This window comes from Pelodiscus sinensis, chromosome 7 (genome assembly GCF_052426305.1).
Source record: "Pelodiscus sinensis isolate ZL-2025 chromosome 7, ASM5242630v1, whole genome shotgun sequence".
NCBI lineage: Eukaryota > Metazoa > Chordata > Testudines > Trionychidae > Pelodiscus > Pelodiscus sinensis.
In genome coordinates, this window is record NC_143058.1 from 41,372,889 (window position 1) to 41,396,500 (window position 23,612).

A 23,612-nucleotide genomic window follows, 5' to 3' on the forward strand; every position below is an offset into this window, starting at 1 on the left:
TCAGGCACCGCTCCAGGCCCTACAGCCGGCTGCCTCTGCCCCTCCTTCCGCGCGCACTGTGCAGGGTAGGAGGGATGCTTTCACACCACTGCACTCCAATGACTTCTCACATCGCCCTGGCGCTGCCTTGTAACGCGCTTTGGCCAGATCCGGGGTGAGTTCGAATAGCAAACAGGACCCCGCGTTTGACGCCCGAGTCCCAACCGACAAACACTGTAGCCAAAGAAAAGGAGTTTGGCGAAGGAGCCCTGGAAAGGCTTGACACCAAGACGTGACATTCAGACATTGGGGTAAAGTTGAAAACGCTGATTTGTGCCTATCAGTCCCTAGGGAGACGCACTCACTCGCCTCTAAAACGGGGTTGAAGCCTTGACAAGCCCAGAATGAATCTTGTTTCTCCACCCGAGCCTGTCCTGGGTTTCCCGAGAGAGAAAACCCACTTGCAGAGAGCGTTGCGGCCGCGGGGGAAAGTATTGCTAAGGGCAGCCTGAATATCTGCTCATTTGTCAACAGTATTGTGACGGGCCTGGCTTTGCCAAGGGGGCCTTTGTGTCACAGATACACAATAAATCACCGGTAAAATACCCAGCCACGGTTCAGCTATTGCTGCCATTTCAGGAATTAGATATAAGACTATAGTAGAAAACTAGATTATTCGCGAGGGGGGAAACGGGGCGTGTTTGCATTTTTCAGAGATTACTCCCTATGGAATCGGCTTAAGTATTTCGGGGACTCATCAGAAGATGGTGGTGTGAAGGCAGTACGGGGAGTCTCTCACAGAATTGTTAAACTAACGGAATTTATAATTCTGTTAAACTGCTGAGAAAGTTAATCGTGTAACTGAACATGCCTTAGTGTAGTGAGGTCTTTAGTTAGAAAGTTCTTTTAAAGAAATTTATCACGATAAAACTTTGTTAGGTGATGAACTTCACTTAACTCCCCCTCTCAAGTTCTCCTCCTGTATGAAATACAACATACTCGAGCATTTCAAGAACAACTGATTGCTGTGTAAATCGTGGGATCAGAGGGGGGAGAGATTAGTTTATCTGACAACATGATTTGTCCTCTTCATTGCAATTGCCCCGCCTCTACACACTCCTTATATTAGTTGCATAAAGTTTACCATTTACTGTATAAAGTTTATATTAAACTGCAGGGGTTGTTTGCAGAGTTGAACAAGCAGTTCTGTAACATTACTTAATTCTTCTTGGTCCTCTCCGAGCCTTTAATTTCTAAAGTGTCTGTACTTTATACTTTTTCAAAAGTTCTCCACGACTGTTTTGTCGTTGATTAGGAGATACGGATTTTTCTCTGCGTTGATCGTTTAGGACACTAATCTCACAAACGTTTCCGTAAAGGGTTTCTAATATCTATCATGCTGGAGAAGGAAAGGGGGTGGGGGTGAGAAAGATAAGATGTGGAGTGTAGGCTTTGCAGGGTTGTGATTTATGCAGGTTCAGGGCTGCTTGGTGTAGTGGTACGACACAGCACCGGGGTCAAGCCACAAGAAACACTGGGGCAGATCAGAATATTCAATGAGTTTCCTGGCACCTCTGAATCACAGAGAGGATAAGATCTCTCCATCACAAGATCCAGAGCTGCTGGGGAAAGGGGCTGCCCTCTTCAAATCTCTCTCCTCCTTCTCTCCCTCCCTCCCTTCCTGTCTCCTTTCACTGTAGGAGAACAGTGCTTGAAGCATTCCTTTCTGCACGGAAGGACTTCTCCTATTGTTGTTTTCTTTGTGTGAAAGTGTTGCCAACTTACTGAAATTCTTGTCGTAGTTTCACAGCAAGTCTCAGGCTGACCAAACGGAACCAGCTGCGTTTGTTGTATGGGGGGGGGGCTGCTTTAATCCCACAACAACGCCATGGGGAGGGGAGGAAGGGATCCACACTCGGGGGCACAGACGATCCTTTCTGTAGAAATGGGTGTCTGAAAAGCAAACACCCAGATTGGCTACATTTAATTAGAACGGAAGAGTTTGACCAATTCATGCCCAAGCACGTACAGCCGCTAGCCCGGCGCTCCCACACGAACTGAAAAGCAAGGAAGGCTTAGGGAGAAATAACGTAGCTAGCTGGCGAACAGTACGACGTGCATTGTTCTTCCTTGAGAGGTTTATGTCCATTCGATACAGACAGTTTTCAAAAAGTTTGTTTTTTAAATCTGGGGTGGCTGTAGAGATTTGAATTTAGATCAGCACAAAAACAAGGGGTGTTTCACTTATCTGGCTACATCTAAACTGCAAACCTCTTTGGAAAGAGGCTTTTTCAAAAGTATCTTTAGAAAAAGCCTCTTTTGAAAAAGAGCATCTAGACTACAGCCAGGACTTTCGAAAAAGCGAGCTGCTTTTTCAAAAGAGAGCACTCAGGCATTGAAGAATGCCTTTTTTCGAAAGAGCACTTTTGAAAAAAAGTCGTTCTTCCTCGTAAAACGAGGTTTGCCGCGGTCGAAAAAACTGCCGTTTTCTTTTGATTTAATTTTGAAAGAACTCAGCGGCAGTCTAGATGCAGGGGACGTTTTTTCGAAAAGCCACTTTTTTTCGAAAAAACCCTGTAGTCTAGACACACTCTCAACAAAAGCATTGTCCACATTTCCTTCTCTAGCTGTATAAAGATCACTGGTTCCCAAATAGGAACAGGATAATTGTGTGAAAGAGAAACTCTCCCCACTGACAGCAAGGTGATCAGTGAAGTTTGGTTTTTGGTACACTTCTCTCCTGTTCCATTCCGTTATTTAATTGACTTTATTCACAAATGGATTCAAAAGGTTCTGCCTAAAAGTCAGCTCTTCCTCTAATTGAGTCAAATTAAGTAATGAGTATGTCATCAGCTCCTATGGCTGAACTGCTGTGCAACAGTTTATCTTTGGGAAAGCTCCTGGGACAAGGAGACACTAGAACAGCACTGTTTTCTCTATCTGAAATCTTTTTTCTCTGCTGAACCACATCAAATAAACAAAGGGCCTGATTCTTCAACCTCTACACCAACAAATGAGACTTAGATGGGAGTTTGGATGCACAAGAAAAGCAGGATTGGGTAACTAGAGGGAAATGGTTGGACAAAATTGTAATTAAAGAATACAGATCCCGAAACTACATACAATTCTACCATTGTCATTCTCCTGCTTAGTTTCTGCTCTGTCTGCACCATCAAGTGAACGGAACTCAAAGATAGTTATCTACAAAGATTATTTTAGGTTTAAGGACATTGAATTACTCCACTTAGAAGTTTAGAATACAGCACATTCAGTGATTTACTCTGGTTTTAATGTAAAATCTGTATTGTGAAATGTTTGCATTCCTTGTTTTCCTGTAAACAAGTACTCTGAAAAGCTGTGAAAGCTTAATTTGAAGGCATTTGGACATATCACTTACTAATTAAAGAAGTGTCCTGAGCAGAGAAGTTAAATATTAAAAGGACTGATTTTTGACCAGAGTTCAATTTTCCTGTCCCATCTCAAAACAGAACTTGTAGAAATGTCAGGATTGCTATATTATTAATTTCCCACCCAGAACTCACCAAAACCAGATGTAGACCCCTTACAGACTGTGGCCAGCACCTCAGCTGTGACTTGACCATTACAGTAGCACCTTAAAGACTAATAAAACATGTAGATGGTATCCTGAGCTTTCATAGGCACAACCCACTTTTGTGCCCACGAAAGCTCATGATACCATCTATGGGTATGTCTAGACTACACGTTTCTTTCGAAAGAAGCTTTTTCAAAATAATCTTTTGAAAAAGCTTCTTTCGAAAGAGATTGTCTAGACAGGTACAGCTTTTTTGAAAAAGTAATTCACTTTTTTGAAAGAGAGCACCCAGGCAATCTTGAAAAAAGGTGTTCTTCCTCGTAAAATGAGGTTTACCGTTGTCAAAAAAACTGCCGAGTTCTTTCAATTTAATTTCAAAAGAACGCAGCAGCAGTCTAGACGCAGGTGAAGTTTTTCTAGCAAAAAGGCCACTTTCTTGAAGAAAAAAACCCCCTGTAGTCTAGACATAGTCTGTAACAGGAAAAACTTAAAAAACAACAAATAGTGTTTAAGGTGCTACTAGACTAACAAAACATTTAGGCTAACTCGGCTACCCCTCTGAAGCTTTTGACCATTACAGTTTACCCCAGCTGGGATCTACCCCCTTGTGTACAAATGGTTGAAAGCATCACTAGTAGTTGGTAATCCTGCAGTCAGCCTCTCTGCCAAATAACTCAGATTTTTCCAATAACATATATTATAGGCACTATTTCTAATGCCACATCATTATATTATGCTCACTGCACCTTTTCCTGTAAAGGCTTTTTATATCATATGTGCAGGTACATCTTGTGAATGTGGGATGTGAACGATTAGTCGACACACTAGTCGACAAATCACTTTCCCCCCCCTTGCTGCCTCTGTCAGAATGAGGCAGAAAGGCGGGGGGGAGGAGCAAGTACTTCAAAGCAGCAGCACAAAGTGGAGCCCAGGGCCAGCCGTTTTGAAACGCCACGTGGAGCCTGATGCCAGGTCCCTAGCTGACTGATTCCCCAGCTGACCCTAGGCTCCTTGTGGCACTGCCACTTTGAAACACTGTGGGGAGCACAGGGCCAGTGGGGGTATGCTTGAGTCCTCCACTGGCCCCATGTTCCCCCACAGTGTTTTCGCCTTTGAAGTGTAGCAACCGTAATGGGGCTTCAAAGGCAGAAGCGCCCTTATCGACTAATCAAATAGTCAATGCAAGTTACATCGACTATTCGATTAGCCCATTAATCTAAATTTAACATCCCTAGTCTACATTCTCCTCTGAATAGGAGATTGATATAACAGAGCGAGAGTATGTCTACACTGGCCACCCTAGTTCGGACTAGGGTGGCTTATGTAGTCATTCGAACTTGCAAATGAAGCCCGGGATTTAAATATCCCGGGCTTCATTTGCATGGTCCCAGGCGCCGCCATTTTTAAATGCCCGATAGTTCAAACTACTGTTACTCCTCATTGTAGGAGGAGGAGTAACAGTAGTTTGAATTAGGAGCTTTAGTTCAAACTACCTAGCCTGTGCCGCGTGTAGCTGCGGGCAGGTAGTTCGAACTACTAGGCATTTAAAAATGGCACCTGGGAACATACAAATGAAGCCCGGGATATTTAAATCCCGGGCCTCATTTGCAAGTTCAAATGACTACATTAGCCACCCTAATCCGAACTAGGGTGGCTAGTGTAGACATACCCTGAAATACAAGATGTTCCAGTCTCTTAGGGTATATCTACACAGCAGCATTAAAATAACAGTGCATCTACACAGCAAGCCATTATTTCTAAATAATGGTGAGCTGGAGGTCTTCTTACTCTGACTCCTGCAACCCTCATTTTTCGAAGAGTAAGGGAAGTGAAAGGAAGAGTGTTCTTTCTTCAACTTCCTGCTGTGTAGACAGCACCAAAAGCCAAATTAAGCTATTTCAACTTCAGCTGCACAGTTGACGTAGCTCAAGTTGAGTAGCTTAATTCAACTTTTGCCCTGCTATGTAGACATGCCCTTAGGGCCTAACAGTTCATCACAGAGAATTAAAACTGTATGGATTCCTTCCATAAGCTCTCCCATAGTTCTCCAGTTTAAAATGTCACATTTATTCCCAAGTCTCTATGTTATAGAAACACACCATGTTTTATGTGATAGAAACTTTACTTTCTATGTCATGGGGGGGGATTTTTTTGCAGGGAAGGTGGTTTTGAAGCTATTCACAGTAGCTTCAGAAGTCACAAAAATGATTAGAGGTTTGGAACAGGTCCCATATGAGGAGAGATTAAAGAGACTGGGACTTTTCAGCTTAGAAAAGAGGAGACTAAGGGGGAATATGATAAAGGTCTATAAAATCGTGACTGGTATGGAAAAAGTGAATAAGGAAAAGTTATTTACTTATTCCCACAATATAAAAACTAGGGGTCATCAAATGAAATTAATAGGCAGCAGGTTTAAAACAAACAAAAGGAAGTTTTTCTTCACTCAGTGCATAGTCACCTGTGGTGATGCGGTGAAGGCTAGAACTTCAAAAAAGAGCTAGATAGATTAATAGAGGTTAGGTCCATCAATGGCATCCCTAGCCTCTGTTTCTCTGGAAGCGGGTAAAAGGGGAGGGATCACCTATTGTGATTCCTCCCTCTGGGTTATTTAGCTACTGTTGGCAGACAGGGTACTGGGCTAGATAGACCTTTGGTCTGACCCAGTATGGCCGTTCTTATGTTCTTATGTAATCCATTTCTTTTTAAATTCACTTGAGGCCCACCTCTGCTCCCAATGAAATCACAGGCAAAACTCCCAGGGTATGTCTAGACAGCAGCACTATTTCGGGATACATCCAATATCCCAAAATAGTGTTTTCCACATCTTAATAGCACACCCCCAACTGAAATAAAGGGCTTGCTATTCCGATGGCCTGGTAAACCTGTGTAGACAGCACCAAATTTCAAATTTCAAAATAAGCTTGAATTAAGCTATGCAATTTGCATAGCTCAAATTGCATAGATTATTTCAAGCTAGCACAGCTGTAGACATACCCTCACTGAAGATATCGAAAAGGCTAGGCTTAATTTTCTTAAATTTGCAGCAGTTCTTCCAATTTAGTAATAATTTATGCATTCATGAACTGATTGATTTTTCACACTTTCCTACTTTTCTGTTATTACACGTATCATAAAGGGCTCTGTATTTTGGTGGTGGTTGTTTAAGATACAAGTAATAATGTTACTAGCAGCTAAAGTATTTCCCACTGTCTGTATTCTCTTTCATTCATAGCACCTCTTCAATTCATAATTTTATCGTCATTCAGTGAAAATTTAAATTAGCTGCAAACAAGAGTTTGAAGTATGTAAGACATATCATAGAATCTCAGAATACTAGAACTGGAAGGGACCTTGAGAGATCATCAAATCTAGACCCCTGCCATCACGGCAGGACCAAGTATTGTCTCTAGATCATTCCTGAGAGATGTCAATCCAACCTGCTCTTAAATATCTCCAGTGATGGAGATTCCACAGCCTCCCTAGGCAATTTATTCCAGTGTTTAACCACCCTGACAGTTAGAAAGTCTTTCCTAATTTCCAACATAAACCTCCTTTGCAGCAATTTACGCCCATTGCTTTTTGTCCTATCATCACCGGTCAAGGAGAACAATTTTTCTTCCTCCTCATAACACCCTTTTAGATGCTTGAAAACTGCTATCATATCCCCTCTCAGGCTACGTCTACATTGCATCCCTCTTGTGCAAAAGCCTATGCAAATGAAGTGTGGATTAGCGTATTGTTGCACTTCATTTGCATAATTAATTAGGGACCGTTTTTGCGCAAGAGGCTTTTGCACAAAAAGGAGTAATCTGTACCGCTCCTTTTTGTGCAAAAAACCCTCTCTTGCGCAAGAGCCGTTCTTCCTGAAAAAATAATTTAACCATAGTCACATCTACCATACTTGGAATTGTAATTGTTCAACAAATAGAGGTATATAAATATATGCAGCAAGGGAAATATAAAAAAGGTTATTTGAACTCTGACCACTAAGCAAGCACAACCTTAATATCTTTATTGTCAGTTTCTTTGTCTTAGAAATGGAATTTCATCTTTTCTCACTGTTCTATGCCATTCAGGCATCCTAGTCTGATCGTGACTTAAAGCAATAGGTAGAATTCATACTATGGAACGGAAACAACAGTAAAGAAGTATTTCCAATTAATTAATTTTGAAATACTCACAACTTTCATAATACAGATTGGATGGGCTAAAGTAATGCTGAATTATTTTAAATGCTTTTTTATTTTAAAAAATTGAAATTTTACTTATTGAGAAAAACTAGAGCCATTGTCTTTAGATTAAATGTATACAAAAGATCTGTAATGCAAAAAATGCAGCATGGAAAATTTAAAGGGGTTTTCCCACCTTTGAGCAATCTTTCTGCATATTTATATTTGTCTGTATTTGTGAAAAACAAATAAGACCAATAAGCATTAGTCATTTTCCTAACAGTTCTTATGTTGATTTCAAATTTTGATACATATTTTCATAATGACATGCTTTACTACAATGTCCTGAAGGGAAGGGAACTACAGCATTTGGTGGCATGTGATTTGCTTCTCACTGAAGAGAAAGACATTGCCTAAAGACTAACAACAAGATCAGGTGATGAAGAGAGACAGAACTCTCAGTGAAATCAGCGGGAGTTTTGTCTGCCTCAGGACTATAGGATACAAGATCTGAACGTTAGTGATATACCATAGTCAATCATTAGTGTTAAGAGTTTTGTACTGTACAACCTCTTAAAACAGCTGAAATATCTAACTTCTTACTTTTAAATTAAGGACTGATCTTGTTTCTACTAAAGTCAATGCGAGTTTTGCTATTGCCTTCAAATAGATGCTGTTCTTTACCATCATTCTAGTGAGACAGGGTTGGGGTTACGTATCTTTCATTGGATCAACTTGAGAAGAAAAACTCTTGAAGCTCAAATGCATGTCTCTTTCAATAACAGAAGTTGGTCCACTAAAATATACTTCACCCACTCTATCCAAGGCAGCCAACAGACTTTGTCAGGCCCTGGACAAGGTCAGGGAGGCTGCAGGCACCTGAAATGGGGCAAGGCCTCAAGCAGAAGGGTCAAGGGTGGAGAATTAGCCTCCCCTAGCCAGCACTTCAGCGCCAACCAGTGCATGCCACCCAGCACTCTAGTAGTGATTTAAAGGAGCCAGGACTACAGCTGCTGCCATTGCCACTCTAGCAGTAGCCAATGGCCCCTGGGGCAACTGTCCCTCTCTCCCTTCCAAGCCTGATCCGGTCTAAAAAATCCTGGGATCAACATGGCTACAACAACAATGCAAACAGCTGTTGCAAATGGCAGACTATGGCTTAAAATTTTGATTTAGAGGCAACTTTTCAGATGATTGTGGGAGCAGGAGGGAGGGAATCTACTGCTCCTCAAATTGTGGATTTTTACGTATCAGGGATTTTTAAAGAAATAAATTATCTTAACAGAAAAATGTTTAGTACGCACATAAAGGCTACAAAATCACACATTCAAAAGTTGAGAAATGCCAGAATTGATTTTGTCTGTGCAACCTGAATTTCTCTCCTTATACAAGTGCATTAGGAAAAAATTGTCTTTAGATTTAAGAAAACTGAAATAATTGGAATTTCATCATGTGGCATCACACTGATACTCACACGGGTCATCAGCAGGGTTGGAACCTTTAGATCCACTGCACAGATTTCTGCTATGTGAACTAATGGAGTAACTAATAGCCATGGTAGGGTGTCATCCTCTATGTGGACCAGCTCCAGAGGACAATGAGTAATATTAGTAGGTGCTTTGCCAGTAGGTTGCACAGATATTTGCTGACAGTAGAGAAATGGGGACACTCAGGAATCCAGGCTTTCATTCCTGGCTGTGGACAGGACTGTGCTCTAGTGGAACAGACTCTCTGACCCATGTCCCTCCAAGTTTGATCTTCTCTGCCCCATTCCATCCATGTGCCAGTCTTTTCTCTTTGTCAGTCCTAGGTCCTTGTTGCAGTCCTTTTCTCTTCACCTAGCCGGTCCCACTGTCCAGTTCTCAGGGTTCCCATTCCTGTCATCTTACCCAGACAGTTCTAGTCATTACCTCTGTGCTTGCTGTTGAAGTCCCTCCCTCCTCACACTGCCAATCTTTACCCCTCGCTCACCCAGTCCCAGTTCCCCCCTCCAATGCATCTCTCCTCTGCCCCTCAGTGGCTCCCTAGTCTCCCTCGTCAGGTTCCTCATTGAACTTCAGTCTGGCTGCCTGTCCCCTTCCTGGCTCCTTGCGCCAGTCTCCCTACCTGCACCCACTCCCAGTTTCTATGCCCAGACAGTCCCAGTTCCTCCCCAGTGCCTCAGCTCCTTATCAGATCTGTTTCACCATCCCCATTCTTTCTCCCAGTCTCCTGCCAGCTCTTTATCTAATCTCACTGTTCCCCCCCCTCCCAGCTAGGGTTGCCAGATGGTTTAACAAAAAATACTGAATACGCACTCCCACCCTGCCCCCGCCAAAAAAAAAAAATTTGTCAAGGAAAAAATTATGTCAAGGGAAAAAAAGGGGGGAGACCAAAGTTGTTAAGGGAAAAAAAGAGAGCCAAAGTTGTTAAGCAAAAGTTGAATCATTCCCTCCAGTTTGGGACCCCACACTAAACACCAATGCACCCACTCTTCTCCCTGAGCCAGGCCCCGCAGTGTCCCCTTCCCAATGCACTCACCCCTGCCTCAGAGCCAGTTCCCTCTAGTGTCCCCCCCCCCCCAAATAATTAAAGTTTTGCAGGCAGAATAATATCTTAGGATGTGAGTGTTTGAAAATGTTAGCCCAAATGGTTTATCAATTTTCTTAGAATGAGGCTAGTAAAAATGTGCTGTTTTGCCCATGTTAAAAAATGCTGTGCTCTTTGTTTTGAATAGTTTTTGTGCCCCATGAAATCTGAAAATTTGGCAGGGGGGTGGTCTGTGTGTCATGGATGTTTCTTTCAGTGTCCATCTAAATTTGGCCAAGTTTATAAGCCACTGAAAAATTGCAGAGAGAACATGCTCAATGAGGACAGAATCTTCAGAGATTGTAGCTGTTAGGCTCCAGCAAGTCTCCACTGTCCCAAACAGCTTCTAGTCCTCACTGGATTGCACATGCACCATTGCACAGAATGACTGAGCGCACTCCAGCTCAGGATAATGAGTTCAGAAGGACCTTCTCTGTGATGGCTGCTCCAAGCTCAGGGAGGGCTGAGCACAAGAGTAGGGAGTCTGCTGGCCCAAATAATTAAAGTTTAGCAAAGTCATAAGCAATTAAAAATAGGATCTTATAAAGGGAAGTATTGAGCAATCTTAATAAAATAAGTAACGCTACCAGCCCTGCTTGTAATATCCAAATTAGTGTGTCCAACAAATTACTATTTTAATCTCACTTTTCACTGGAGTCACATTTTCAATTCCCAAAGAGATGTAACTAAATAATATATAGAATAGATTATGTTAAATTATCTTTATTTCTTCAGAATGATGCAAACATTGAGTGGTTCAATATTAACGGTGGATTTCAGTTAGACTTAGGCTCGTAAGTGCCTAAGTCTCTTTGGAAATGGTACATTTTCTTTTAAATCACTTGGACATTTTTGGTAATCTTATCAAGTATCTATTTTTTTAGCAGCCTAAAAATCAAATGCTCACAGAGATCACAGCGATCATCCACCAAAAGCACTTGGGCAAATGTATGAATTAATACTTGGGGGTTAGTAGTACATGAAGTAAAAGCTTGTTACGTGCTTTTAGATTTGAACCTAGGAAGCCTCAAAACAGGTAACCACTAAGTATGAATCAGGAATTCATAATGTCCACAGCTGTTTCAGCAGTGAGGAAAAAGGGGAAGGATAATGGTATGGAGTTAAGATGATATTGGATAAATCCTATAGGCTGTGTCTAGACTGGCCAGTTTTTCCGGAAAATCAGCCGCTTTTCCGGAAAAACTTGCCAGCTGTCTACACTGGCCACTTGAATTTCTGCAAAAGCACTGACTTCCTACTGTAAGAAATCAGTACTTCTTGCGGATATATTCAGGCAAAAGTCCCTTTTGCACAAAGCTTTTGTGCAAAAGGGCCAGTGTAGACAGCTCAGATTTGTTTTGCGCAAAAAAGCCCCGATCGCGAAAATGGCGATCGGGGCTTTTTTGCGGAAAAGCGTGACTAGATTGGCACGGACGCTTTTCTGCAAAAAGTGCTTTTGCGGAAAAGCGTCCGTGCCAATCTAGACGCTCTGTTCCAAAAATGCTTTTAACGGAAAACTTTTCCGTTAAAAGTATTTCCGGAAAATCATGCCAATCTAGACGCAGCCATACTGTTTTGATTTATATTTCTCTCACAGAATTGGAGATCAACCATTGCTTAATACAATGGTTCCCAACCTTTTTGATGCCAGGGACCAGCAAACCCCTTCACAAACTTATGGCGGACTGGTAACATTTTATTTGCATATTCATGATGCAAATGATGAATCTGCAAATATGCAAATGAAACATTATCGGTCCTCCAAAAACCCAGCCCCCAGAGCCCTAGTGCCAGCCCTAACCCTTAGAGCCCCCAACCCTCCACTACCCCCTAGCACCAGCCACTGACCCGAGTCCCCTGCACTCAACCCCCCCAGTGCCAGCCTCCCCATCCTCAGAGCCCCTCAGTGCCAGCCCCCCATCCCAAATGCCTCAGTGCCAGCCCTCTGCCCCTTAGAGTTCCCCACTACCAGACCCCCCCAGTGCCAGCCTCCTGATTTCCAGAGCTCCATTGCACCCAGTACCCCCAGAAACCCTCCCCAAGCCAGTCCCCAATATTAGCCCCATCCCTAGAGCCTCCCCAGTACCAGCCCTATACCAATAGGCCCCCCCACACACACACTCACACGCTACTAGCTACAGAGCCCCTCAGCACTAGCCCTGCCCCTGGAGCCCCCAATGCCTGCCCTGCCCCCCTCTCCTAGCCCTGTGCTGCTGCCCGCATCATGGCAGCTCTGAGGGCTGGGCACCTTCCCTCCCACCATGGCTGTTAGGAGAGGCATGTCCTGTCCCAACCAGCACTGGGCAGGGGCAGGGTCTCCTCTGGCAACAGAAGAACACTTCCTTGCACAGTGGGAAGGTCACATCCCAGCTGTGAACGAACACTCCCCTGCGCAGTGGGAGTGCCGTGCAGTGCAGGGTCTCCTCCCGGACGTGGAAGAGCGCTTCCATGTGCGGCGGGAAGGCCCCTCTGCGCGACCCTCCAGCCATGAAGGAAATCACTCTTCCGTGGCCAGGAGGAGACCCCGCTCCTGCCCAGTGCTGGTTGGCTGAGACGAGGGGAAGGACACGCCTCTCCCAACAGCCAGGGTGAGAGCAGCATACCCCAGCTCTTAGAGCCGCCATGGCCCGGCGGTTGGGAACCACTGGCTTAATAAATATAAATGTGGCTCTGTTCCATGAACTTTGTGTCCAGGTCTCTTTACCAGATATGTAAGACCTCTTTGTTATGATAGGTCAATTCAGCAGTCATGGGCCTGTGAAATGAAGCACTAGCCCCAGAGCAATGAGACCCAGCATAATGGAGGAGGAACTGCTCTGCAATAATTGATCAATACTGTGTGTTGACTTGGCTAGTGGGCTGTTTACTGCATATAGAGCCATGACATCCATAAGACAAATTGGGGTGGTTGTCCCAGGCCCCGCACTTTCAGAGGATCCGGGGCAGCTGCTCCAACATCCTATGGACAGGAGGGATGGGGGATTATGGGAGCCTGGTGCAGCAGCAGCAAGGTTCACCTTCCCCCCACTCACTAAGTGGGTGGCAGGAGCTAGAGCAGCCAGTTCCATGTCTCCTTCTCGACCTGCTGTGTGCAGCTTTTCAGAGGTGGGAGGAAGCAAAGCACCCTGCCCAAAGTGCATTCCAATCCCCATCACCTGTGTAGTGAGTGGGGGGAGGTGAACCCTGCTGCTCCCGTGCCTTTATAATCCCTCCACCCCTGGTCATGTTGCTTGGGGAAAGGATAAGGGGTGGATATTGGGGGGGGAAGGGTGTCCCAGGCCCTCTGCCCTCCTCAGGACAGCCCTGCATAAACATACAGGTTGGCTGTGTCTACACTGGCATGAATTTCCGGAAATGCTTAAAACGGAATACTATTCTGTTTTCAGTTTTTCCGGAAAAGGAGCGTCTACATTGGCAGGCTGCTTTTCTGGAAAAGCCCTTTTTCCGGAAAAGTGTCTGTGGCCAATGTAGACGCGCTTTGCCGGAAAAGAGCCCCGATCGCCATTTTCGCGATCGGGGCTTTTTTCCGGAAAAGACTACTGGGCTGTCTATACTGGCCCTTTTCCGGAACAGTGTTCCGGAATAAGGACTTATGCCCGAGCGGGAGCAGAATAGTTTTTCCGGAATAGCGGCTGATTTTGTACAGTAGAGCATTGTTGCTTTACCGGAAATTCAAGGGCCAGTGTAGACAGCTCACAGCTTATTCCGGAAAAGCGGCTGATTTTCCGGAATAAGTGGCCCAGTGTAGATACAGCCGTTTAGTTTAATAGGAACCTGTAATGAAGAACAAATAGGAAGAAAGCAGAAGGGCTCATGATAGCAAAGGCTCATGAACTTTGCTAAAGAATAATACAAAAACCACTAGCTTTGAAGACTTTTCTTTCTCACCAGCCAACTTGCAAAATCAAGTTTTTCCCAGAAGGGCCTGAGCCAGAATTTAAATTCTTATAGAATAAAAATCATCATTTACAAGACATCATCTGGTGGAATCATATCATCAACATATATTCTCTAGTATTAGTGGGGATTAAAGGGAAGTGCAGTTTATATAGTTTTTCCGGGAGCCCCCATCCCTCAACAAGCTGTAAAAACTCTGGCTGATTTTAAACCCTAGCCTAAGCCCAGGAACACACAAAATCAAAGAGACAATATATAGCAGTTCTAAAAGGGACTCTCTTGCTCTCTTTGTGGGGGTGAAGGGGGGGGGGGGAAGGTGGAACAAAACTAAGCCACAGCTATTCTCTGGGGTATCTCAGGAAGCTAGGCCTGCCTAGGCCACTATCAGGGAATGATAAGCCATTAGGTAAAGCAGACCTGTGTCGATTGTTTGTTGTTTTAAAATCCTTTATGCACCAATGCTTTGCTCCTACAGTTAAAATAAACAGTTCTCTGGGTTCTTAAAGATTGCTTTGTCACCAAAGGTCTCTGGTCACAGACTCCTGAAAAGAAGAACTGCAGGTACAAAATCTAGTTGAATCTACTAGGTAAGCACAGTTGACAAAGGAACTGTAGCCCAGACATGGTTCAAAAGTGATGAAGTCTTACTCCAGATGGGTACATTCGAAAGAAAGCAGGAAAGTGGACAGAGATGCAACTAGCTCGGTAAACCTGAAACCAAGGTTTTTACTGTATAATTGTGGGAATGTAGTAGAGGTGTATGAGAGAATTTTATTCTATGGACTGCAAACTTCAGGCTTTCCATTAAGCTAAATGCAAAACTCACACTGACTTCAATGAGGGCTATATCTGGTCTTAATTACAGAACCTCTATTACTAATACAAATAAACTAAGTACTAAGAATCCAGCTTGACACTCACAGTAGTAGAGATTGTGATCAAAGGGCTGGAAGTCAGAAAAAAATCTTTTACTTGTAAAATGAAGATATTTTCTATGGAAGTCAGGAAGGAAAATAAACATAGGAATTTGCAATATCATTTTTACAGTCAGTCTTCATAGTTAGAACCCCCAATAATGGGAAAAGCAACCAAGGCAGCTTCTGTTTCTCATAATATTTGTCACTAAATAGCTTAAAGTTTCTTTTGTAAATATATCAAGATCGACGTGTCATCTTTTTTTCCTTTGCAACTACCTGCCAGCAGAAAACAACTGTAACAATCTGCTGTTCCAAAATTTGAGATTTTTTTTCAAGAAGCTATTCCTGCAAGGTGGTTATCTACTGCTGAATAACTATATCAAAAACAATAGGAAATTAGGGTTATTGGAATTCCTTAGGATCAAGTCTTAAATGAAAAGCAATGTAAAAACTGACTTTTAAAAAATACATAAAGTTTCAAACCCAGAACACTTGGTGGAATAGCAGTATAACTGCTCAATCTATGTTGTGCAACAAAATATAGAAGAAACTGAGACACTATCCATCTTGTCTACATTTCCACTGGAAAAGTTTCTTTAAGGTTTTAAAACTGCTTAGATGCAGAGCTATGCAACACACTCTGGCTGGCTACGTCTACACTGGCCCCTTTTCCGGAAGGGGCATGTTAATTTCACCTATCGTAGTAGGGAAATCCGCGGGGGATTTAAATATCCCCCGCGGCATTTAAATAAAAATGTCCGCCGCTTTTTTCCAGCTTTTAAAAAAGCCGGAAAAGAGCGTCTACACTGGCCCCGATCCTCCGGAAAAAGCACCCTTTTCCGGAGGCTCTTATTCCTACTTCAAAGGAATAAGAGCCTCCGGAAAAGGGTGCTTTTTCCGGAGGATCGGGGCCAGTATAGACGCTCTTTTCCGGCTTTTTTAAAAGCCGGAAAAAAGCGGCGGACATTTTTATTTAAATGCCGCAGGGGATATTTAAATCCCCCGCGGATTTCCCTACTACGATAGGTGAAATTAACATGCCCCTTCTGGAAAAGGGGCCAGTGTAGATGAGCCCGCTGTGTCTAGACTGGCCACTTTTTCCGGAAAAGCACTTGCTTTTCCGGAAAAACTTGCCAGCTGTCTACACTGGCCGCTTGAATTTCCACAAAAGCACTGACGATCTCATGTAAGATTGTCAGTGCTTTTGCGGAAATACTATGCTGCTCCTGTCGCAAAAGTCTTTTTCCAAAAAACTTTTGTACAAAAGGGCCAGTGTAGACAGCAGAGATTTGTTTTCCGCAAAAAAGCCCCGATCGCGAAAATGGATATCGGGGCTTTTTTGCAGAAAAGCGCGTCTAGATTGGCCACAGACGCTTTTCTGCAAAAAGTGCTTTTGCGGAAAAGCGTCCTGCCAATCTAGACGCGCTTTTCCGAAAATGCTTTTAATGGAAAGCATTTCCGGAAAATCATGCCAATGTAGACATAACCACTATGTAAATACCTTTGAATTAGTTTTTTTTTAACCAGTTAAATACATATGTTTAAGATACAAAGCAATTAAAGTAAACAAGTTACATGCCACTTTCCCTCCCCCCAGAAAAACCTTTTGTTCCTTAGCATTTAACTTTTGCACCACAACTGAAGCTGCATCCCTTTATGGGAGGAGTTCAGAAGAGACATTAATGAAAACACCCGAGTTCCCCATAATCTTTTTTGGCTAAGGAGGTACAGTAGAAGAGCTGTTTTACTAATTTAAAGGTCATGAGCCTGAGCCTTGATAGACTGAGAAGTAACATTATTGTAATTTTAGGCTTTTGTTAAAATATTCACAAGAAAATAACTCAGAGCACAAGTCTCAAACTTTAGACCTTTGATTTAGCAGCTTATCTTGAATACCCTGTTAATTATTGCACAGTGGAGACTGGAAAAAGGACTTTTTTTCCTTTTTCTACATCATGACATGTCATTCTTGCATGGTACTAAAAGAATCTGATGGGTGAACAAGTTTATTTCAATAATGAGTAAGCCTCAAAATCATTCAACAGTTTGAGCAAGATTAAACTCTGGTTCTGTTCAACCAATAGGGAAAACTACAGAGATGAGGAGCCTCACCTGGAAATGCTCTGTCACAACAGTCTCCCCTTATGTTCAAATTTAAGAACGGTGGGGGAGAACATATCAGATGTTTATACCTGCTGCAGTGTTTCATAGGAAAGAAGAGGTCTTTCCAGTGAATGACCCAGGTAATCTAGGATTCTATAGATCAATTATCAAATACCTTTAACTGGATATATAGGTAGCCAGTGTAATCTATAGTAATTTATTTAACCAACCTCATTATGTAGTCAGTCTGCAACATGCTGATGAGGTGCTATTTCTGAGTTATATTCGGAGTTAAGAACCCTGTAATGTACTATACAGCAACTCAACCTAGAGGTCAACAGCATAGATATCTGTAGCAAGGTTCCCATCTGTAATAGTCACAATTATCACATTGCAAACAGAAGGGGAAAAAAGTACTTTAGCCCATGTAAGACACCTGGAGCTGCAGAAGCAAAAAGGTATGAATAAATCAGAATCACAAATCTTTCCTTAGGAAAGGAAATGTGAATCCTCTCAACAATGAAACCATTGTTTTCATACTCTTGCCGCCCAACAATCAGCATGTCCTCCATCTTGTCTCAATTATGTTCCAGACAGCTCATTCATACCCCAAAATACATTAGTATTTTTAGTTTCTCGTATAAATCTTTTTAATTCATTCAGAGAAATTAGCTTTAGTAAAACTTCTCAGATGAAGAAGTGGTTTTGCCCACAAAAGCTCATGATACTATATATATTTTTGTTAATCTCTAAGGTACTATTTTTAAAGTTACAGATTTACACGGTTACCTCTCTGATACTTGGCGTAGAATATAGTTAGGCTTGGAAGGATCAGATTTTTAATCGGCAAATGTTGCCTTCACTGTATACACACAAACCAATGGAAAAAATACTTCCACTGATAACTGAAATTTACTGATAGGCAAAAACAAGAGAAATGCTACTTGAGAACTTATTAGAGTTTGGTTTAAAGACATCTACTTTTCATAATTTTGACATGTGATGTTGACAATTTGTTTTAATGATTATAAAGCTTTAACTTATTGAATCTAACTATTGTAATTACATAGCTATTGTCTGACACCCCACATTATTTCCCACAACTGTGAAAATTTAAAAAATGGAAAAATATTTAAAATAATATCCATTAAAACCATAAACAAATCAAATTCTACCACGCCTAACAATAATACAAACTGAATTTTCTTATTTAATTTTACATCTATAAATCCAAGTCCCTGGGTCAGATTCATGACCATGCTGCATGTGGAGAATAAATCTATACTCATTTTGTAAAACTGGTTAGATCTACTGATGAAGAGGTGCTGTTTAAGACTAGAAAGTGTTAATATTTTGGAGATGTGAAAAATTTATTGCCAGATCAGTTCCCAAAGAGGAGGAATTCACCACCACTATTGGTGGCATCCTTAAGAGCAGAAGGAGTCAAGTATTAAAGTAAGATGAAGACAACCCACATATGTAAAAGTGGTCCCATCTGTGTCAGGATTCAAGGTTTGGTGAAAAAAGTTTGCATTTTTTCTGAGAATAGAGGATGTCAGGATTTTCCAATCAATGCTTTTCATTAGAATTAAATGTTTGTGTAGATTAAAATAAAGATTAATTATGTTCATAGTTTCCCAATCCATTTAACCCCAGTCCCAACTGGGGTATTTGGGTGCTGCCATTAAATAAATAATTTAATAATATGTTGTCACTGCTTTGGTGCTAAGAACTAAAGTATTACCTTCTTTGACTAATACTGAATTTTAAGAAGCCTAAATACATATATGCCATTGGCTTTTAAATATGAATATGTGCAGATTATAAACTCAAAATCGTAATTGTATCTGTTTTCTAGAAAACAAACAAGTGAAATGCCAGTTATTTTTTTTCCATCTGCTTGCCCATATTTACAATAAAACCACTCTGCATCATAGTACTTGCCAAGGTAAGTTGATTTTCATCCATTCCTGCCAAAATGTCAAAGACTGATGCTACACTTGAAAGAATTAAGAGTATTTGAATCAGCAGATAAGCATTTGCCCGATTCTGCTAAATAGATTTTCCTTTCGTATTGAGATTTAATTCCAATTTAGTTTAATTCACTTCACTAGCCCTACAATTAAAGGGCATACATTTAATATGAATTTATTATGGCTGTCAATTGTCATGGATTAATGCCTGCGATTAATGCAGTCTAAGATTAACATGTTACATTTTTTAACGCATTAATCGCAGGTGTTAATGCTGCACTACCCCTTTGAAGTGCTGCTGTGGTGCTTCAAAGGGGCAGTGTAATGCGCAGCTGATCCCGGGCTTCACTTCTCCTTTGAAACAAGCAGAGGCAGCAATTTCAAATAGGCAGCTGCCTCACAGCTGAGCCGGGGATCAGCTGTGCAGGGGCTGCCCCTTAGAAACACCACAGCTATGTGTTTCAAAGGGGCAGGGGAGCCCGGGGTCAGCTGTGGACTCCCCAGCCACCTGGAGCCCACGATCAGCTTAATTATTTACATATGTATTTACACAACTAATTTTTACAATCTATATTTTGTGCCAAAAGTGAAAATACAGCATTTTTTGTTTTGATAGATGTTGCAATCACTGCATACTTTCTTTTCTTAATTGTTTTAGTAATGTAAATAGATGCCACTTTTTCCTCTTTTACTGGACATCATATAACTTATATGCAACTTACAAAACACAATACAAAAAGGGTAGCATAACAGAAATGCAAAAAGGAGAGTTAACGCATCCAACTTTAATGTGGGCATTTGTTTATATAGAGTACTTACATTTGCAATCTTCTCAGGGATTCTGAGAAATTTAGTATTAACCATTTGGGAATGAGTCCTATTATCAGCATTTTTTTAATAGTTGTGCTTATATTTTCCCCACAGAAAGGTGAGTAACAAAATAATAGAAAAGCTTCATTCCTTCATCTGAAACCTCTGTTTTTTTGAGAGGTGGGGAGAAAAACTGTGGTTTTATACACTGCTTTGCAAAGGTGATCTGAAAAAGGCATCTCTTTTACCATTTTAGATAAATGGTTTGCCTTGGGTCTGAACCTCTTCCTAATGGATTTCTTCAGGTAAGAGGAGGGAGAAGACAGGAGGAAGAAAGCCTAGTTCTTTTAATCTTATCATTGCTCTCTTGAGAGGGTTAAAGCTGTAGATAAAGCAAATAGAAAGTCATATGCCTTCTCCACCTTAGAGCTGTTTTCATCAGGAGTGGTCCTGATTCTGTTCTCACACCAGTTTTATTCTGGGGCAATTCTAGCGACTCCATGAGCGTTGTGCCTGTTTTACACACACACAAAAAAGTAGAAGCATGCCTAATAATAATATGAACTAGAACAATATTGCAGCTAATGTTAAGGACTGGTAAGTAAAAGCTAGGTCTCTGAAGAGAGCTCTTCATAAGACTGTAGAGAAGAAATGTGTATCAGCTAAGAATTTCCACCAAAATTAGCAGCTTTGCAAATTCTGCTTGTTTATGTTTGGCTCGGCAAAATTCTTTGGACTAGCAGAACTCCAAGTACAAGAGTGTACAATAACTTATGCTGTTGCAATCAATCAATGGTATTACTATATCAGGGCTGTGCATAGAGGTTAATACTAGGATTTTTTTATTTGGAGGTGCACTTATATGTATCCAAGTGTTGTAAGTATCAGTGGCTTATACACACCTTCCCTGGCTAAAAAATTACACCAGGTATAGTAATCTTTAGAGCTAAGAATCCTTCTAATAAAGCCCCTGGCTATGTCTAGACTGGCATGATTTTCCGCAAATGCTTTTAACAGAAAAGTTTTTCCATTAAAAGCATTTGCGAAAAGAGCATCTAGATTGGCACGGACGCTTTTCCGCAAAAGCACTGAGTGTAGGATTAGATTCCTACACTCAATGCATCTCCTGAAAAGTCTGCGTTTTGCTTTTTCCTTACAACAGGTATAGCACTGAGCATGCTAGGAATGTTAGATTTAGATTAATTGGGTAATGGCAATTTGCATCAACTATTCAATTAGTCAATAAGGGTGCCTTCAGTTTTGAAGTGTAGCAACAGCCGTAAGTACACTTCAAAGGCGAAAGCGCTGCAAGGTGCACGGGGCCAGAGGGGGACTCAGTCAGCCCCCTGTTGGCCCTGTGTTCCCCATGGTGTTTTAAAGAGGCAGCATGGAGCCTAGGATCAGTGGGGGAGTCCCCAGATGACCCCAGGCTCCACATGGTGCTGCTGCTTTGAAATGCCACATGCGTCCTGGGGCCAACTAGAGAGTCCCCAGCTGGCTCCAGGCTGCACACAGCCAAAGCAGCAGACACTGGGCTCCACAAGGAGCTCCCACTTTGAAGCACCCCCTCTTCTTTCCCCTCTTGCTACCTCTTTCTGATAGAGGCAGCAGGTGGGGGGGGGTTGGAAATGACTAGTTGACTAGTGTGTCGACTATCCGATAACTATTTACTTATTGGATAGTCGACTAGTTGTTCACATCCCTACTGCATGTTCCCCCAGCTGTCCAACTAGCACAAATCCAAAGGTGAAAACATACTAAGGATGAAATGTTCATGAAAGCAAATGCAATCCGCCCACTTGGACAGGGAACAATTAAGTGAATGGAGAAATATGTTGCTACAGGAAATGAGGAGAGCGTGAGGACAGGAAAGTGTGCAGGGAACTGAAAGTGAAAAACTAGGAGAAAGTCTTAACAGTCATGGCGGATGTGATGACCTGCATGGCAGCCTTCCAGGACAGCCACATACACTAGCCCCCTCTCCAGTCCTTGTGGTGTTAAATATTATAAACATCATAATACCCTATGTGGTATATGTGTAAAGTGCTTATGTTTTCAACATGGCGGTTGTCACCAAAGACTGTGGAAAGATTTAGGACTCTGTTTTCCCAGCTAATGTCCTTTGCACTCGTCCTTTCCACCAATTATGCAGATGGCAAGCAGAAGTTGTGCACAGGGTACACAGAAGCTTGCACAAGGCACGCAAACCTTATGCACACAGCATGGAAATTGTGCACACCACCCTACACAGGTTTCCCACCAAGGATAGTACAAAAGTACTGCACCCTAGGAAGGGGTGTGGTCAGTCTGTGTGGACAGAATCTGTCAGGCATCGGAGCGTCTGGGTCGTTGAGGGTCCACTGTCCTGTACTGAAGGGTCAGGAACCAGTGTTGCCCTCCCACCAGCAGCAGCTGTTCAAGCCTGTCATTGCTGAAGTGGGAAAGGCACAGGAACCTTGCACAACTGTGGTGGATTCTCACACTGTGCTGTAGCGAAGGCTCAGCTTCGGTGGATCTTGGATACGCCAAACAGGGGTGATTGGTTTCTATCCGCCTTGGACAACAACATAATTCCCAAATTACTCCGCTGTGGCGAAGGCCCAGTGAAGACTGAGGACTGTGCCACCATCCAACATCTACCTTGGCTTCTGTGGTGAACAGCTGGGAGTCTACCAAAGGCAATGAATTCCATCTGCAAGGAATCACTTGCTGTTCCTCCCTGAGGGCTAATCAAAGCCTAACAGTACTGGGTTGCCATCATCAGTGGCATAGAGCCTCTGTAAAGTATATGTACCTTGCCTATATTAGGGATCTTTCTGTCTTTTCTTCTATTTTGGGGTGGGGTACACTCGCAGCTTCTTGCATGAGTAATATGCAAATAAGGCTAAGCGTGGAATATTGCTGAGCCTCATTTGCATACCTAATGAGCCACCATTTTTTTCAGAAGAGGCTCTTGTGCAAGAAGGAGCATCTACACTGCCCCTTCATGTGCAAGAAAAACCCTCTTGCGCAATGCCATTACACCTATTACTTTTCAGGAAGAATGGCATTGCACACCCACCCCCATATATGTTTTGTCCTTACTTTCACAGATACTATGGAACACACAGCAAGCACAACATTGGGAATGTTTCTTTCACAGATGTCTAACCTAGTCAGACTCTAAAGGGAAGGTTTAGTATACCCAAAAGCACATTCTGTAACCATTCTGCACTTGTTCAGGCTGTAGCTGAACTGCTCCTTACTGTGGTCCAGGGTGCCTGTGTATGGTTTCATGAGCCACAGGAGCAAAGAGTAGATCTCCAAGGATCATTGTTAGCATTTCAACATCTCCCATGTTAATTTCCTGGTCTGGAAAGAAAGTTCCAGCTTTCTGAAAGACACAAGGTCCTAAAGATGTGTCATGCTCCTTTCTTGGCTATCCTATACGGATGTTGGTGAAATGGCCCTCATGACACACCAGCACAGTTGAGATGCAGCACTGACAGTTTATGTACTCTTGGTAAGGAGGCTAGATGCCAGATGGAGATGTTCCATCTATTGCTCCATCACAATTGGTGAACCCCTTTGTGACAAAGCCCTCCACTGTGTCCTGCATGTTTTTCCAGAGTTTCTACCCTCTGTAGCAGAAAGGTATTGATTG

At 42.4% G+C, this 23,612-nt stretch overlaps 1 long non-coding RNA gene across 1 annotated transcript; it reads left to right on the plus strand.

The window, feature by feature from the left end:
- The first annotated feature begins 48 nt into the window (after nucleotides 1–48).
- LOC149524056 (uncharacterized) lies at nucleotides 49–20,966 on the plus strand. Its single transcript, XR_016350047.1, has 4 exons — nucleotides 49–290; nucleotides 17,168–17,326; nucleotides 19,045–19,134; nucleotides 20,226–20,966. It is a non-coding gene; the product is annotated as an uncharacterized LOC149524056 (long non-coding RNA).
- The last annotated feature ends 2,646 nt before the right edge of the window (nucleotides 20,967–23,612 follow it).